The sequence below is a fragment of the Ambystoma mexicanum genome, chromosome 6p (genome assembly GCF_040938575.1).
Source record: "Ambystoma mexicanum isolate Mex_15411 chromosome 6p, UKY_AmexF1_1, whole genome shotgun sequence".
Lineage (NCBI taxonomy): Eukaryota > Metazoa > Chordata > Amphibia > Caudata > Ambystomatidae > Ambystoma > Ambystoma mexicanum.
In genome coordinates this window covers 826,054,917-826,072,449 of record NC_090935.1, presented here as the reverse complement: position 1 = coordinate 826,072,449, position 17,533 = coordinate 826,054,917, and the positions used below count along the sequence as shown (strand labels likewise).

The 17,533-nt window shown below is 45.7% G+C and overlaps 1 protein-coding gene across 1 annotated transcript in view; it reads left to right on the top strand.

Annotated features, from left to right (window-relative positions):
• Positions 1-17,533, top strand: part of LOC138510049 (uncharacterized) — a 731,668-nt gene that overhangs the window by 588,710 nt on the left and 125,425 nt on the right. The window lies entirely within an intron of this gene.

Below are 17,533 nucleotides of genomic sequence, written 5' to 3'. Positions count from 1 at the left end.
TAGCAGCTAGACAGACAGTAGTTCATCTGGCAGAAGAGGAGCAGACCTATCACGTGTTTTTAGATTTTGACCTGTGGTGGTTGGAGTGCTCTTGAACATTTTTGGGGTACTTTGAAAGGTTTTTTTCATAAACTATCAAGAACAGTGGAGTTTGTAACTGGTGGCATATGATTCTATGACAAGACAGGAGGCTCATATTATGCATTCAATCTTTACTCTGAAACCACAGCAACAAAGAAAAAAACCTTTACAAATGAAAAAGTTAGAAAACAGAACTAAATAGAGTTCAATGTCAATGCAAGGGGGGACTCCCCAATCCATCATGGAGGACAGGTCATGCACTGCAGGAGACCAATGAGCAGGGACCCTTCCTTATATAAGTCCATTACTCTAAACCCAACCCCTCTTTCTTTGCTGCTGAGACCACAGCTAAGTCACCCCTTTCAGTTGTGTCTTGCATGTTTGTCAGTAGTGGGCCTTGTTAATACATTAGGCCTTAAAAATGTGTTAATGTAATGTATTTCTTAATTTTATTGGGTTCCTCTATCATGTGAGGAATATTTATGGTTTTTGTCATTGTATCTGGAAAGGCCGTGTTGCTAATGTGTTTTCTTTTCACAATGTAGCACTGGTATGCCTCTGGCTTTTAAGCCTGTTTGATAATGTTTCTTTTCGCTTGTTTATTTAGCTTGCGCATGCTGAGCTAATGGGGGCTTCTGCTTCTCTCCAGGCACGTGCAGCCTCTTTGATTAATTACTGTCCTGGGAATTCCAGGTGCTGAAGGCTGGGCCTGCAGAGGGGCAGGGCGGGGGGGTACACAGGTCTCATAGGAAGCTACTGCTTTAGACACGGTGCTCACAGGCCTTTGTTGTTGTTTCAGGAAGCCTCCTTGTGTTAGGAGACACTGGGGAATACTAGGTCTGGTCCATGGGAAGCTTATGCTTCAGTCCCAGTGCGTGGCCCCATTTCATTTCATTTGTTTTCATTTCTTGGAACATATTGTGTCTGTGGCACAGCCAGTAAGCTTGGTGACTTGTACCTGAAAGGTTGGGGGTTCGAGCCAATCCTCCTACATCAAAATTCTGAAAGTGTTATGAAATAAAATAATAATTTTAAAGAGGCGCACAGCCCTCTTTTTGTTGGTAAAGCTCTTTCAGTGAGCATATCTACAGTGTGCAGCTGTAACCTCCTTTTAGGTTGAAAAGCCTCTGTTTTTTTCTTTATTTATATATATATATATATATAGGCTTCTACTTCTGCACATAAGCGAGATGGCTCCATAAGAAGGCTGCAGGTTTACCATGCAGAGGGACCTGGGTTTGCTTCCGCCATTGGCGGTGTACTCATATGGATGTGTATATGTATTTACATATATATATATTTAAAAACTTGACTTTTTATTTTGTCTTTAAATTGATATTTTCAGCAATATATTGACACTAGTTCGCCTACTGAAGAGCCTCATATGCTGCCAATCTGCTGTTTTATTTATTTATTTATTTATTTAAGCGCTGCTCAGGGCATAGGTGATTTGCCTTCACTGTAGGTGCCATAACCTGTTCGGTTTCAGGTTTTGCCTGAGTTCTAATGCGAGGTTAACCCCTTGTGTACTGCTGATTACCACACCCTGCTGGGATGAGCAGTTTGAGGTACACTTGCTCAGTGTATTTCTCCCTTAAACTTGGCAGTTTTGTTTAGGTTTTGCTTGTGGCAGATGTCATTATCTTCCCTGTAAGGGTGCCATCACCTACTCGGTGGCAAGCTTTTCCGGTGTTCTTCTGCGAGGTGATCCCTCGTATACTGCTGGTTCCACACCCTGTTAGGGTGAGCAGTTTGAGGTACACTTGCTCAGTGTATTCCATCGCTTAAAGTCGGCAACTTTGTTTGTGTTGGTGATTACCTTAACTGTTTGTGTGCCATAACCTGCTCGGTTTCAGGTTCTGCCTGAGTTCTAATGCGAGGTTACCCCCTCGTGCACTACTGGTTATCACGCCCTGCTCGGGCGAGCAGTTGAAGGTACACTTGCTCAGTGTATCCCTCCCTTAAAAGTCAGCAGCTTTGTTTTGTTTAGGTGCTGCATGTGGCAGTTGTCATTATCTTCCCTTTAGGTGTGCTGTCACCTGCTTGGTGGCAGGTTTGCCTGTGTTCTTCTGCGAGGTGAACCCCTCGTTTAATGCTGGTTCCACACCCTGCTAGGGTGAGCTGTTCAGAAGCACCTGCTCAGTGTACTCTTGTGCTAAACAAATTGTTTAAGTGATGCCTGGACAACATTTGCGTTTTCGGACTTGTCAGTAGCCCGAATAGCTCAGTAGGTAGCAGCTACTATAAGGTCGGGGTTCGGACCCCTGTGAGGGCGTAACCCCTCTTCCTTGGATATCCTTGGAACATAGATGTATAAATACATGCTAATGTGCAGGCCTGTGTGCATGGGCCAAAGTGCAGGTTTTCATTAACATAATTGGACCACTAAAGATTCTAAGCCTACAGCTCACTCTAGGGGAGCATTCTGTGCATTCAGGAAGCCTCTACTGTGCATGACAGCATCAGACACACATACATCTGACCTTTTATTATAGTAAGGTAATCACTGAAATAACCTTAGTTAAGGTGCAGCTAAGAACATTTGGAAAGCCATGACCGGCTCAACTCGGCGCGTTCGCATCGATGTCTCTCATAATGCTGTGGCCCCTTCATAATGCCATTTTGTATGTCATTGTGAATCACTTCTCTTATAACATGTATGGGCTCATGGACTTACAACGGGAATGTGCTGAGTTAAGCTGGGTGTGACGTCCCAAATGTGCTGAATTTCAGGGTTTTTGTTGAAATAAATTTGGGCATCTTAACTAAACTTTAAATAAACTATTTCCAGTGAATTTCAAGGGTTTTGTTATACCATTATTTTTTCTATATAACTGGACACGTCCTTCAACCGTTTCCAATGCTTTTTGACCACAACCGGTGTCCAGTGCATATTTGACCACACCACCAAGCCACTAGCCATGTCCACTGTGCGTTTTACTACATTTTACAACATTACCAGGCCACTAGGCATGGTCTTTGGCCATCACCAGTGGCCACGGGCTTCAGCCATTCTCACTGTATATTTTACTACATTACCAAGCCACTAACCCTTACCTTCAGCTGTGGCCACTGTATATTTTAGAACACTGCCGGCCATCGCCCGTGCCCATTCCTTTGTTTAAAACACTACCAGGCCATGCCATGGCTAGTGATTTTTGACCCCTTCCTCACTGTAGCAGTCAAAATATATATATATATTTTAACTTTTACCCCATAACCGCAACTATAATAATGATGTACTACAGATAGCCGTGGTTATTTGTAGTTGTTACATACCCACGGTTATCAGGGAAAACAACAACAAATATATGCTTTTCTGTCCTCTTCAGCACTCAGCAAGTACATCCTCATCTGTGCCTGCTCTCCCCACTTCCCTAAAGGCCTCCTCACCTCACCAGCCCTCTCCCGTTCCCCACAACACTCATTTCTGTATTACGGACTTTAATTCCCGCTCACCCTTTCTTCTATAACCAGGGTTATCCTTCCATGTAATCGCAGCTACAGGAAATCATTTGTGCTCTTAACTTGGTCTCTGGCCCCCTTCCAACTCCCAAATTTCACATGGTGACCTCTCCTTCCCTCCACCCCCACCTCTAGCCTGATGCCATTTCACTGTTTTTCCACCTCCAAATGCCATTTTCTGCATTTTATTTCCTGTTATTCGAGGGTATAGCCGCGGCCTCGCGGAGAGTAAAAAAAAGATGGCTGCTTTTTCATTTCTGAAAATCCTCTCTGCTGCAATGCACCATGGGAGATATCTCTTAAAAAAAATGACTGTACAGAATAACCCCAAACCTCAAAAGGATCGTGAGTCAACGCTTCGTGCCCAGGTTGTTTCAGACCTGGTCTAAATCCATCCAGTGGTTTTCTCTCTGCAGGCTTCCCAAATTGACCCTTTTCTTTTTGTCTGTGATAAAACAAATGGTAAATAGGTTGAAAGTGCTTTTGTGATTTCTTAATATTTATTTTATTTTTTAACGGATCTTTCCCAGAATTTTCAGTCAAGGCAGGCCCACACAAATAAAATTCAGACAAATCCGTTGTCCATGTCAAAAATTGTTAGCAATTCGTATTTTCGATTTCCTATGGTACTCAGTACTCATCTTAACTATAGTGTGGCGACCACCGCACTATTATATATATATATATAATCAGCCCGGGGCTCTACGTACATGCTAAACCAACCCTGGTGCTGTTACCAGCCGCTGATGGCCATGGGAAGCAGTAAGGCATATTATTGCTATTAGCAGCCCAATGCCAACCCCAGCTTGAAAAACAGCAAAAAACAGCAAAGTATCAATTTCACAAGTTAGAAAAGGGACCACAAATGAAAATGGTCAATGGGGAGCTACCGGTTGTCCCTTCTCCTTTACCCTGGTGGCCATTTTATGGGTGGCATAGTGGCATGAGTCGAGTGTCAGCGGGTGTAAAGTAAGTGTAGTGGGGCATCGGGGTGTGGAGGGTGAACTTAGGGATGCCTGTTCGGTGGGTGGGGGGGTCAGATAAGAGCAGGGAGATTTGTGGTTGGGTGGCTGGGTGGTAGAAGAAATGGTAGTGATGGTGTGTTGAGCCCCCACCTTGCTTCAAATGGGGTGAGTATAAAAAAAACAGATGTTGGCCCAGCATGCACGATAATGAGAGAGAGGGGGTATTACCAGACGATTCATCCGCTATTTCCAGGGAAAGGAAGTGCCTTTTGATAGTAGACTTGAAGGTGGGGATGGACTTGTGGTCAGTGGATAGGGCATTACAGTGGAGAACAAAAAAGGCAAGGGGGCAAAAGAGACAATAAAGTGAGCTTGAGACGATGAGGTAATGGGGGTGGGAGGATTGTAGCAGGAGAAGTATTTACCCAACAGCAAAGTATTAGCGGGCTAGCCCCTGGATTGATTTGAAGACAACAAGAAGGAATTTACAGTGGAAGCAATTGTGCCTAGACAGTCACCCCACATGGAGGTGGTGAGCAGAGGTGGGTGAAGATTGATTGATGTTGAAGAGGTTGTTGTTTGGCTAACTTCAGTGCCTTCTCATGTGGCGTAAAGAATTACAGATTGCATCCCATGAGGAGGCTGGAGCAGTAGTCCAGCCTGCTAAGGGTCTTAATGGAATGGAAAGGGAGCTGTGGCAAATCTTATGGATGTTCAGGAAATAAAAAAAAATGGCAATCACTGTAAAGAAATGTTACAGTTTCAGGTCACTGTGAATTGAAGGGTATTAATCATTAGGTGATGGATTGAGGGTGTCTGAGTAAACATGTATAGTAGAGGGGAGGATCAGTGAAGTTTTAACATCTGGGTGGTATATCAACTCACTTTGGAGGCGTTAAGAAACAGGTAGAGCAGTGCCATCCAGACCTGTATTATGGAAAGGCAGTCAATGATGCGGGAAGATAACTCATTGGGTGAAGGAAAAGAACGAGAAGATGGATTCTGGATTTTCACTAAAGAAACAATACATGAATCCAAAGAAAGACATTTATTTTCTGGGGGAAGAGATATACCAGGTGACCAAGGACAAATACTTCAGAGACCACAACTGAAATGAGAATCAGAGTGGATGTTACAGCATTGCAGGAGATAGATAAATAGTTTCCAGCTGGGTAAGAGGTCATTCGGGCCAGGGCAGTACCCTAGATGCCATGAGAAAGTGTTTTAAGGAGAGATGAGTGTGTGGCAGTGTTGAATTTTGCAGAGGGATCAAGTAGGATGTGAATAGAAAGTGAGAGGGAAGAGCAGTAGAAAGGACATTCGGGAGGTGAGTGCTTCTTCCGTGGAGTTGGCGAACCTAGATTTGAGGTGGTCACTGAATCTAGTATTTCCAGGTATCTGCTGAGATAGTTGTACTCTGTGACCATAAGTATTTTTGCAATAATGGGGAAGAAGGTAAAGAAGGTAATGGTTGCCAAGGTTGATGTCATCAGCTTTAAGTTTATGTCTAGCAGGCATGACTGTGACCACACTAATGCTGGTTGGGAAGATCCCAATTGACAAAGTAGATTGAAAAGGGGAAATAAGTCCAGGCAAGTATGGGGTGCTAGTTCATTGATTATCTGGGGGTGAGAATGGTTCTGCAAGAGCACAGGATGGATTGGTAGACTGCAGGATGGGATCTAGTATCATTCACATCAGAGAGCAAAGAGGGGTAGGGATGTTGGGAGCGGACAGAGAAATGGAGGAGGGAATGAAAGGAGAGTATTTAAGGTGTGCCATATTTTAGAGATTTTAGTAGCGAAATAACAAGCAAAGTCTTTGGCAGAGCACAAGAACAGTATGGAGAGGGGTTGAGGGGCCACCCGAGTATAAACGGAAGCATTCTGGATAGCCTACACAGGCGAGATTGAAGAGAATATATGAGGACAGTTAGGAATGATATTTGGCAAAGAGAACAGCATAGAGGAGTGTAGGGATTCCTTTTAGAAGGCAAGGAGAAGGAGGGAATGGGTTCTGCATAAGTGATGTAGATAGATGCACATGTCTGTCCTCGGGTGTTGGATAGCTGAGGAGACCCACAGTTGAGGGTGGGATGGAGTGAAAGAAAGAAATATAGTGGTGCTTGAAGGGAAAAGGAAGTGTTAGGTTAAATGATATGATATGATATAAGTCATTTATAACGTGCCTGTACACAAGTGTTTCTAGGCTTGGCAAGACAAGGGATTGGAGACAGAGGGAGGATAAGACAAACAATCTTACTAGGCCTTGCATCATTCAAATCATGCAATTGCGAGAACGAGAAGTGCAAGGGGAAAGGGAGAAGGGAAGTGCAAGGGAGAGGGGAAGGGAAAACAGGGCAGCAATACTCTGAGTGAGTGCAGCCAGGGCAGCGCAGCTCTGGGTAGTGCAAGGAGAACAGGGGACTGTAGGGTTACAGTTACAGCCCCTAAGTGTGTGGTAGGCCCAGAAGCAGTGCAAGTGTGACTGATCAATAAAGAGCCTGGTACCCAGTGAGACTCTGAGGGTAGCCAAACAACCAGTTTGTGCAGCAGACAGGTAGGTCAGCAGGGGATGGAGAGAGAGAAAGCAGAGAATTGGAACGTTTTGAACCGCTTCTGGAACTTCAGGTTTGAGAGCGGCGGGGAGGTCATTCCAGAGGGAGTCACATGCAGAGGAGAGAGATATACCCCCCACTCTCATCCTGGAGAAGCGTCTAACCCTTAGAGAGTTGGAGGTAGCTGAGCGAACGGCTCGAGAAGGAAGGTATTTTGGAAGAGAGCGTTGGATGTAGTACGGGCCCTGGCTCCAGAAAATCTTGTGGACAATGCAAAGGGTCTTGAACTTGATCCTTGGAGCCATCGGGAGCCAATCCAGACATTTCAGAGCTGGAGAGATACGGTCCCTGGGCTTGAGGCCAACAATAAGTCTCGTAGTGCTGTTCTGGATTAGTTGCACAGTGTGCAGAGTAGAGGAAGGCAGATTGAGAAAGCGGCTGTTGCAGTAGTCCAGCCTAGAGAGAACCAGGGCTCTGGAGACAGTGAGCTTCTGGGGGAAAGTGACAAAGGGAAGCGTCCCTTTGAGGAGGTGCAGCTGGTAGTGGGACTTCTTGGTGACGTACGAGATATGAGGAGAGAAAGAAAGAGTGGAGTTGAAGATGACACCAAGGTTTTTTGCCTCGCAGGAAGGCAAAGGAACAGGGCCCAAGATGGGTGGTCATAGTGAGAGAGGGAAAGCAGGGGCAGGGATCCCAATGAGAAGGCTCTCCGTCTTACTGGCATTAAGGCAGAGATCGCTGGATGCGCTCCAATCCTGAATCACAGATATACAGTCAGGAATGAGCAGGAGAGGAGGCTACGGGGAGCCTGAAGGAAAGCTGAGTGCCATCCGCATAACACTGAAAGTTAGAGGAGAAGATAGAGATCATGTGGACCAAATGGGCCAAGTATAGGTTTGAAAACCAGGGTGAGAGGATAGAGCCCTGGGTAATGCCACAGGTAGAGAGAGAGAGGTGGCAGAGAGAAAAGGACCAAGTTGGACCTTGCAGTGGAGGTCCAAGTGGAAGGAAGTCAGTCACTCCTGGGCCTGATCCGTGATGCTCAGGTTCTCACAGAGTCTATTGATCAGGATGGCGTGGCTGACGGTGTCGAAAGCAGAGGAAAGATCAAGGAGGATGAGGACAGAAGGAATGCTGGAATCAAGGTTAGAGAGCAGATCTTCTTGGGAATTTAGGAGAGCAGTTTCCGTGCCTCTGGCACCTCTGGAGCCAGACTGATGGTCATAGAGACAACCAACAGATTCAGTGTGGAAAGTAAGCTGGGAGATGGCTAGATTTTCCAAGCGTTTGCCCAGGAAAAGTGTGATGGAGATTGGGTGATAGTTTGCCAGGCAGGTAGGATCGGCAGATTACTTCTTGAGGAGGGGAAGCACAAAGGAGTGCTTACGGGAGAGGTGAAAGTTCCAGTGGCGAAAGAGTGATTACAGAAATCGGCCAAAGCTGGAGCAAAGGTGTTAATATTTATTTATTTATTACATTTGTTATAAACCAAGACCCTGAGGTATCACAGCATAGTTACAGACAGTTTGGTTGATACATTTTTACAATTAAACAATAGGCAGTCAAAACAAAATGCAGTCGTAGTTTCATCAGTGAGGTGGAGGATAGTCAATTTGTAGATTGATAGGCAAGTTAGTATGGTAGAGGTCTAGTTAGGATAGGTTTGGTGTGTTATAATTAGTTAAATAGCCAAGTTTTTAGTGATTTTTTAAATGGCTGGGAGGATTCTTCTTTCTTGATATTTATCGGGAGAGCGTTCCAGTGTCTAGGGGCCAGGACTTTGAAGCTACTGCCCCCAGCTTTCGAGCTTTTGTAGCGTGGGATTTCAAGGGATGAGTTTTTGCTAGATCTGGGAGTTCTGGTGAAGGATTTTTTCGTGACTGAATTATTGATGTATTTCGGGGCTTTATTGGCGATTCATTTATGTGTAATGCATAAGGTTTTGAATATGATTCTCGCCTTAATGGGTAGCCAGTGATTTTCTCTCCTGATGTGGGAGATATGGTCAGTCTTTTTTATTCCTAGTGCTGCACGTAGTGCTTTGTTCTGCATAAGTTGGAGTTTGGCAAGATTGGTATTGGAAGTGCCTAGAAGGAGTACATTGCAGTAGTCCAGCTTTGAGAGTATTAGAGCTCTTGCTAGGGTGACACAATTTTTAGGTGTGAGGAATTTACGACTTAGGGCCATAAGCCTAGCCGTGTAAGAATTGGCTGAGGAAAGGGTGTTTATTTGTTTTGTCATAGTTAGATTGGCATCTAGGTAAACACAAAGGGTTCTAACCTGTTTGAGTACTGGTATCGTGGTACCATCAATATTTGAATGAGGCATAATCAGACTGTAAGGTGTTGATTTTAGTTGAGGATCCAACTATAAGCTACTCTGTTTTTTCGTCATTAAGACAGAGACTATTTGATTTGATTGATAAACAATGGTGTCCTGCTCGTAGTTGCCTGATAGGGGAATAAGGATCTGGGTGTCATCTGCAAAGTTCGTGTAGATGACACCCATAGCATCGAGTGCTGCGAATAAAAGTTTTGTGTAAGCATTATAGAGGGTGGGTGATAAGCAGGATCCTTGGGGAACGCCTATGCGAACTGGTATGGGTCGGCCGACTCTTTACTCATAGACACTCGTGATGTCCTCTCTGCTAAGAAGGATTTTAACCATTGGGTTGCATCCCTTGAGAAGCTAAATTCCTTGGTTAATGTGGCCCACAGTTTGTCGTGGTCTACTAAATCAAATGCAGCAGAAAGATCTAACAGCATTAGTAGGCAAAGTTTGCCTGCCTCCCTCATGCAATCCATCTGGATTTTCAAATCGAGGAATGCAGTTTCAGTCCTGTGTTTAGGGTGAAATCCTGATTGTCAAGCACCTAGGAGTTGGTGCTGCTCTAGATGGTATTGTATTTGGGTGTAAGCTATTTTATTTATTATTTTTAATAGGAACGGGACCATTGTTATCGGTTGGTAGTTCGTGGGAATTGACGGGTCTAGTGTTGGCTTTTTCGGGAGAGGGGTAACCAATGCTTCTTTAATGTTAGCAGGGACCGTGGTCGAATTGAACAAGACATTCATACATTTGGTGATGATCGGTGTCAGCGTGGGAGCACCCAGTTTTACTAGGTGGGCAGGAAATTGGTCTCCTTTGCAATTAGAGGCTTTTAGTTTGGCTATGGTGTCCAACACAGCTTCTTGCGTGACAGTGGTGAAGTGGAATGGCTTACAATCGTTACCATTTGGTAGGTCCTCTGCAAGGGTGGCTGCTGTTTTACTTGCTAAAATTTGTCTTTTATTGACTATTTTCTTTTGTAGAAGTAGTATTTTGGATGCTAACGCATTCTGGATTGTATTACACCATATTTTGCTGGTGTTAACAGGTGATGTGTCTTGAAACAGATTGTCTAGTTCGCTTAGTATAGTGAACAGTTCCTTGGAATTGGAGGAGGCATTGCTGATGCGCAAATTGAAGGCATCCGCTTTATGGGTTATTGTAGCTGTTTTATAAGCTTTGTTGGCTTCATTAAATGCTTTAGCTGAGTATGGAGTATTAGTTTTTTTTTATGGATGTGCTCTAATGATCTTTTTGTACGTCTCAAAGTGACTAGTTCATCGTTGAACCAAAAACATGTACGTTTGTCGGCCCGACAGGTTTTGGTTGTGACAGGAGCTAGTGAGTCAATGGTGGTTAAGAGGTATTTTTGATAGCACTCTGCCAGGTAATTGGGATTATTGCTCTTTAGTGTGGTGGAAGCCAGTGCTTCTTTTAGGGCTGGGGATAGGTTATCTGCTGTGAGTTTTCTGATATTTCTAGCTTCATAGGAAGCAGGTTTTTTGGTCATGGCAGGGTCTGAAGCTGTACTGTTTATATAGAAATTGATGATATGATGGTCAGACCAATCAAGATGTAGGACAGAGTCAATGGACACTTGTGAATTCAGGGTAAGGATCCAATCAAGTATTCTACCTTTGTTATGGGTAGGGACATTAAATAATTGTAGTAAATTCATATCTTGCAAGGCTGGATAGAATGCTGTAGCTTTCAGATCTTGGGGGTCGTTGTAACCTAGGTTTAAATCTCTGAGTATGATGCATTTGGTATTAGGTTTGATGTGGGGAGTAAGTAATAGTGGGATCTCTAGATCGGGGTGAGTGTTTTTATTTGGTGATCTGTATATGACCAGGAAGTTAGTAGTAGTTTTGAGGTTAGAGGTAAATTTGGCTAAAAGGAGTTCATACTCCTCCTTTTATTCATAGGGGCAGGCCCTAATTTGCTGAGTAGATTTAGATATTATGGCAACTCCGCCTCCTTGAGTATTGGCTCTGTCGGTCCTAAGGATATTAAATCCTGGAAGAATAGCGAGGGCTAGCAGTGGACCTGAGGCTGGATGTAACCAGGTTTCTGTTACCACTAGAATATCTAGTTGTTGGTCAATGATGAAGTTTCTATGGCATGTGCTCCGAGTGAGCATGCGTTGATGAGCACACCTTTAAGATTGGGGGTGGGGTCTGAGAGTAATGAGTCACCTGGGATTGAGGACGATGGGGGCTTTAGTACCTCTGTAAAGTTTGGTTGGTACTATAGGTAGCACTTTAGGTTGGTAGGTTATAGGTATAGCATCTATTTTGGTGGGTTTGGCGATGGTTAGTATTGGGTTGGTGTTCAGGTGAATGAATTTGGTTTGTGACCTGAGTCTATTGCATCTGGCATTGCCCTGGATGGGGGTTCTGTTGGTGGCAATCTCTTCAATAGGAATGTGCATGGTTGTTGTTTGGATGGCGGCAGGGGTCAGCTCTAGGCTGGTAGTGGCTTTGAGGAGGCTATTGGTCTCTTGTCCCTGCGGGGGAGGAAACAGTGAGGTGATAGGTTACTACCTATCACCTCACTATGGGATAGGACAGGGGATCGGGTGATGGTACGGGCACCCAAATCTGGATAAGCCTTTGTCATGTATAATGAATGTCCCTCCTGAGCAGGGCGTAGCATTGTGTATTACGGAGAATGGAACATGATGACTGAAAGGAGGCCTAGCATGCTTTGCTTATTCGGAGAGCGAGGTAGAATGGTATAATTTGGGTGAGCAGTACTTGTACTTAGTTAACTTTGATTGGTTCAACTACGGCATGCTCTAGAGCATAAACATGTTATACACTATAGTGAGAAGTGAACTAATAGTGATTCTATGTCAAGACAAGGAGGCGAGCATTAAGCTTTCTCTTCTCTTTAATTTACTCTCCAGCAGTTTCAACAAATAAATAACATTTTGTGAAAAATAACATTTTTTTTCAAACTTCAAGTCCCATCATTCCCTGTAGTTTCAGTCTCTAGTCTCTGTGACCTAGTCCTTCCTGTTCCTGTGTTCCTCCTCTTCTTTTCCTGCTCTCCAGAGATAAGTACACATTTATTTTAGCTCTGTGATATTATGCCTTGAGAGTAAGAGTATACTGTATTTCGAGCACTGACAATGTTTTATAGATGAGATAAATAATTTGTTAAGCCTTAAAGCAGCACAGCGCGGCATTAAGTTTGAACGTTTTCGTTTTTCACTGCGGGGAGTCGGCGGCCCTGTGCCGCAATACCCGGCACAGCAGGGGCCAGCCGATCTCCTCACACAAGCCCGCAGCGCGTGTATCGTGCTTCAGAGCGGGGGGGCCCACCCTTGGAGAGGCAGAGCTAGCGGGGTGAGCGGGAAATCCTTGGTTTCCTGTTCGCGTACACACAGAGGAAAAACCCTCACCCCACCCTCGCAGAGGTGGGGCTGAGCGCGAGCACATAGCGGCAGCTCGCGCTCATAAAGAGCGAGTGCCCCCTCCTTTGTGAGGGAGGAGCAAGGCCCATGGACAAGAAGGCCAATGAGAGCGCGAGCGCTCACTTGTGAGAGCCTCCACCCTTGGGGGGGCGGAGCTAAACACACTGCTCAGTGAGAAGCTTCGAGTCAGAAGCGAATTTTACATCACGTAACATTACGGAGCGCTGGTAAGCTCATTTAAGGGATAAAGATTGAGTACAATCATAAAGAAAGTATAATTTTCTCACGCAAAGGGCATAGAGCTTAGCCCTGAGAAATACTGCACACCAGTAAGCAGTGCAGACAGGTGCAGCCTCGCAGAGTGGAGCAGTGGATGTGCCAATACACCTGAAAAGGTATTTGGAAGGCACCTAAACAGCACTATAATGTCGAACTTCGAGTGGAGTGATGAAGATCAAGAGGCAGTCTACCAGGAAGACTTAGCCTACAGCTTAAAAGAAGTGCTGGGAGACTCGCTCACAGAGGCAGTGGCTCAGGGGGTAAGACCCCTACAAGACAGACTACACTCTATTGAACTGTATCTGAGTCAAAAAGAAAAGAGCACCGAAGATAGCACATCCACTAGGGTCGCAAAAAAGGACCACAAGGGGTGTAGCAAGGCCCGGAAGAGCAAATACTCTTCTGACCCCCCGGGCCAAATTGATGGGGCAGGCACAGAGGCCCCGGAGGCTTTAGACGCTTTCAGCAAACTAAGAGAAGCGTTCATGAAGAAGTCACAGGTGCCGAGCCTCGAGACCCCCGACCCAGGGGAGGATAATATGGGCAATATAGAAGGAGGTTTCCCCGAGGAGGAAACACCAGAATCCCCTACCTCCTCACAAGAAGAAGCAGACAACGAAGGGGGCGAGAGTAGCCAACCTCCACCGAGGAAGAGGCCCAGAAAGCTTAATAACTTAGAAGAGGAAGAGACATCTGATATGTTCAATCCCGAAGACATCAGAAACCTGAGATCGTCAGAATGGGTGCCCTCGCCTAGGGTAGCAAAATACATGACACAGAGATTGCGAAAATCTCTAGAGAAAGAAGTTAGGCAGAGGATGAGAGCAGAATGTCTGAGACTGGAATTGCCGGGAAAGGTAGCAGAGGCGCCACCGCTTGATCCGAAAATCGTATCCTTTGTCGCAAAATCTAACAAAGACCCAAGGAAAAGGCATAGACCGTTCTTGGAAAAGCTGCCAAGACAAAGTCCTCGACATCGCTGGGCTATTAGCAAAGATTATGGACCTGGCCGAACGGGCTAAGGACACGGGAGAAGAAGTGGACCCAGGGGTCCTAGCAAACTGGGCGCAAAGGGCTTCTACTTAAGATTGACAATAAATTAGGAGACTTATCGTCCTATGAAGCAGGTGAAGCGGCGCAACGTCTCCTGTTCGGAGAAACCTTTGGTAAAGAAATGGGGAGGTTTGTGGGAACATACACCTCCCTGGAGAAGGCCCAAGTGTCCATGAAGAAAATCTTCTCCGGGAGAGTTTTTGGCGGGACCGGTCGGTCTGTGGGCCAAGCGGCCGGTCGCTATCAAGCTTTCAGAAGGCCTTAAGGGAATAGAAGTAACTACTGGGAGAACAGACAGCCAGACGTTTTCTTCCCGCCAAGAGGTCGCTTTTCTAGAGGAAGGCGAGGTAGAGGACAAGGGAGAGGACACAACTTCCCCACAGGTGAGAGTTTCTATATACCCACCAGTCGGGGGGAGGACAGCTGTATTCTGGGAGAATTGGCATTCGCTTTCTACCGACGCCTGGGTTCTGCAGACAGCAAAAGGCATGCACATAGAGTTTATAGAGACTCCCGCTCAATGTCAAACACCCCGTCCTCTAGCCGCAACACAAGTAGAGATAGAGCTTTTACACGGAGAACTGTAGAAGCTAGCAGAGAAGCAGGCGATAGAGCCAGGCGAAACACATCCAAAATTTGTGAGCAACATGTTCTTGGTCCACCGAAAAGACAAAGTGAGGCCAGTAATAAACCTAAAGGACATGAACAGATGGGTAGTGTACAACCATTTCAAAATGGAAGGAACCCATCAGCTCAGAGACACTCTCAGGCAAGACGACTGGCTAGTGAGGATAGACCTCAAGGACGCATATTTAACGATACCAGTGCAAAGAGAATTTCGCCCATTCCTAGCGTTCAAATGGGACGGGCGATTATGGCAATTTGCCATGATGTCGTTTGGCCTAGCACCAGCGCCATGGGCATTCACGAAGATCATGAAACCAGTAGCAGCAGCGATCAGGAAGAAGGGGATACGCATGATCATATATCTAGACGACATCCTTCTGATGGCCAGCTGCAGGGAGACGCTCCTTTACCAGTCAGACTGGGTAGTGAAGCTCCTGACATCCCTGGGATCCCTAGTGAATCAGGAGAAGTCAGAGATGAACCCAACCAAGAGGCTAGATTTCCTAGGGTTTGTTATAGATACCAGGTCAGCAACCCTAGAACTCCCAAACAGAAAGATAAGAGACATCAAGAGGGAAATAAGAACTTGTCTCAGCAAAACGGTTATATCACTCCGCACAATAGCACGAGTAGTTGGCCTGGTGGCAGCCTCGATACAAGCAATCTTTACAGGGGCGCTACCCTATCGTGCTCTGCAAAGGTTAAAGATAAGACACCTTCAACAGGGTCTGCAATATCACCAGTTACTACACATCGACCAGAAATCCAGAACAGAACTGGAGTGGTGGCTGGCGAACATGGAAGCATGGACCGGGAGAGCCAGACCTGACAATAGAATTGGACGACAGCAGAGCAGGCTGGGGAGCCCGTTGCGGAGAGCTACAGACAGGAGGGAGGTGGAGTTCGGAAGAACGCCAACTGCACATCAACTGTCTAGAATTACTAGCCGGATCATTTGCGATCAAGGCTTTTACGAAAGGAAAAGTGAATTCCTGTATTCTGTTGAAAATTGACAATATTTCAGCAGTCAAATACATCAACCACTTAGGAGGGACGAGATCCAAGTTATTGGCGGAGATGGCCAAAGATTTCTGGCACTCCTGCCTGGAGTCGGGGATCTCAGTAGTAGCAGAATACCTGCTGGGGTCACAGAACGTGATAGCGGACTGGAACTCCAGGTACCTCTCAGACTCCTGCGAATGGATGCTGGACCGGGATATTTTCCGACAGCTGGAACAATGTTGGGGACCGATTCATACAGATCTGTTTGCGTCTAGACTGAACGCACACAAAGAGAAGTTCTACAGCTGGAGATTGGACCCACCAGCAGCTGGAGTGGATGCCTTCCTGCAAGACTGGAGAGAGCAGACACTCTACGCTTTCCTGCCTTTCATAATGCTGAGCAGGGTACTGGCGAAAGCACGCAGAGAAGCAGCGAATCTAATACTAGTAATCCCGATATGGAAATAACAAGTATGGTTTCCAGCACTCATGGAAATGATAGCAGATTACCCGAGACTGCTACCCCAAGGAGTGAGCCTGCTCACAGACCTAGTTGGATCATATCACCCTCTGAGAGTGAAGGGGACGCTGCCATTGATGGCGTGCAAGATAGCAGGAGACGTTGGAATCTCCCAGGCATTTCGGCACAAGCTACAAGCCTCATCGCCGAGTCATTGGCACCTTCATCCAGAAGGAGCTACGACACAGCTTGGAATAAGTGGTCGACATGGTGCAGAAGGAGAAGTATTCATCCCCTTTCTGCCCCTCTAGTTGAAATACTGAATTTCCTAGCGGAGCTCCTGCAAGATGGCAACGCTTATAGAACTATAGGAGTCTATAGGTCCGCAATCTCAGCAGGTCACCTGCCATTGGAAGAAATGCCAGTGGGAGAGAACATGGCGGTGATCAGACTCCTGAAAGGAATAAGATTTAGGAAACCTCCACAGCCGAAGTACAAAGTACTATGGGATGTGTCAGTAGTGCTGAAGCTACTAGCAGCCTGACCTAGTGACAGATATCTATCGCTAGAACAGTTATCAGGGAAACTCGCCATGCTCCTATGCATGGTATCATGCAGGAGAGTAGCTGACGTTAAGGCACTGGAAGTAGACAGGAAGACATATGGGCTGGAAGGTCTAACTTTTAACCTGGCCAAGAGAACTAAAACAGATTTGTCTACAATCACATATCCATACATGCAGGACCATCCGAAATGGTGCGTAGCCACATGCATAAAAGAGTATGAATGTCAAACAGCAGAACTGAGGCCAGTAGGGACAACACAACTTCTTATAGCGCGCAGGAAACCGCACCAGGGCGTAGCATCAGCTACTAAAGCACGATGGGTCAGAGATATTATGAACCTAGCGGGCATTGACATGACTACATTTGGTGCGCATTCAGTCAGAGGAGCGATGGCCTCCAAAGCGCTAGGGCAAGGCGCAGCTTTACAAGACATCATGAAATCGTCAGATTGGGCTAGCGATACAACGTTCAGGACGTTTTATTTTATACCAATCAACACAATAGCAGAAACAGTAGTAAGAAGTTTTGAACAAGCGTAATGCTCGCCTCCGTTTTGACATAGAATGAAGATTCCCCCTGCTAATAGTGCAGGGAGTTCTTGATTCTATTAAAGACAAGGAGGCGAGCATTAAATTCCCGACCCAGATACACAGGAAATGGAGAAAGTTAATGAAATGAACGAAATATATATTGCAAGTAACCATGATGACCATTTCCTCCCAGATTAGAGTG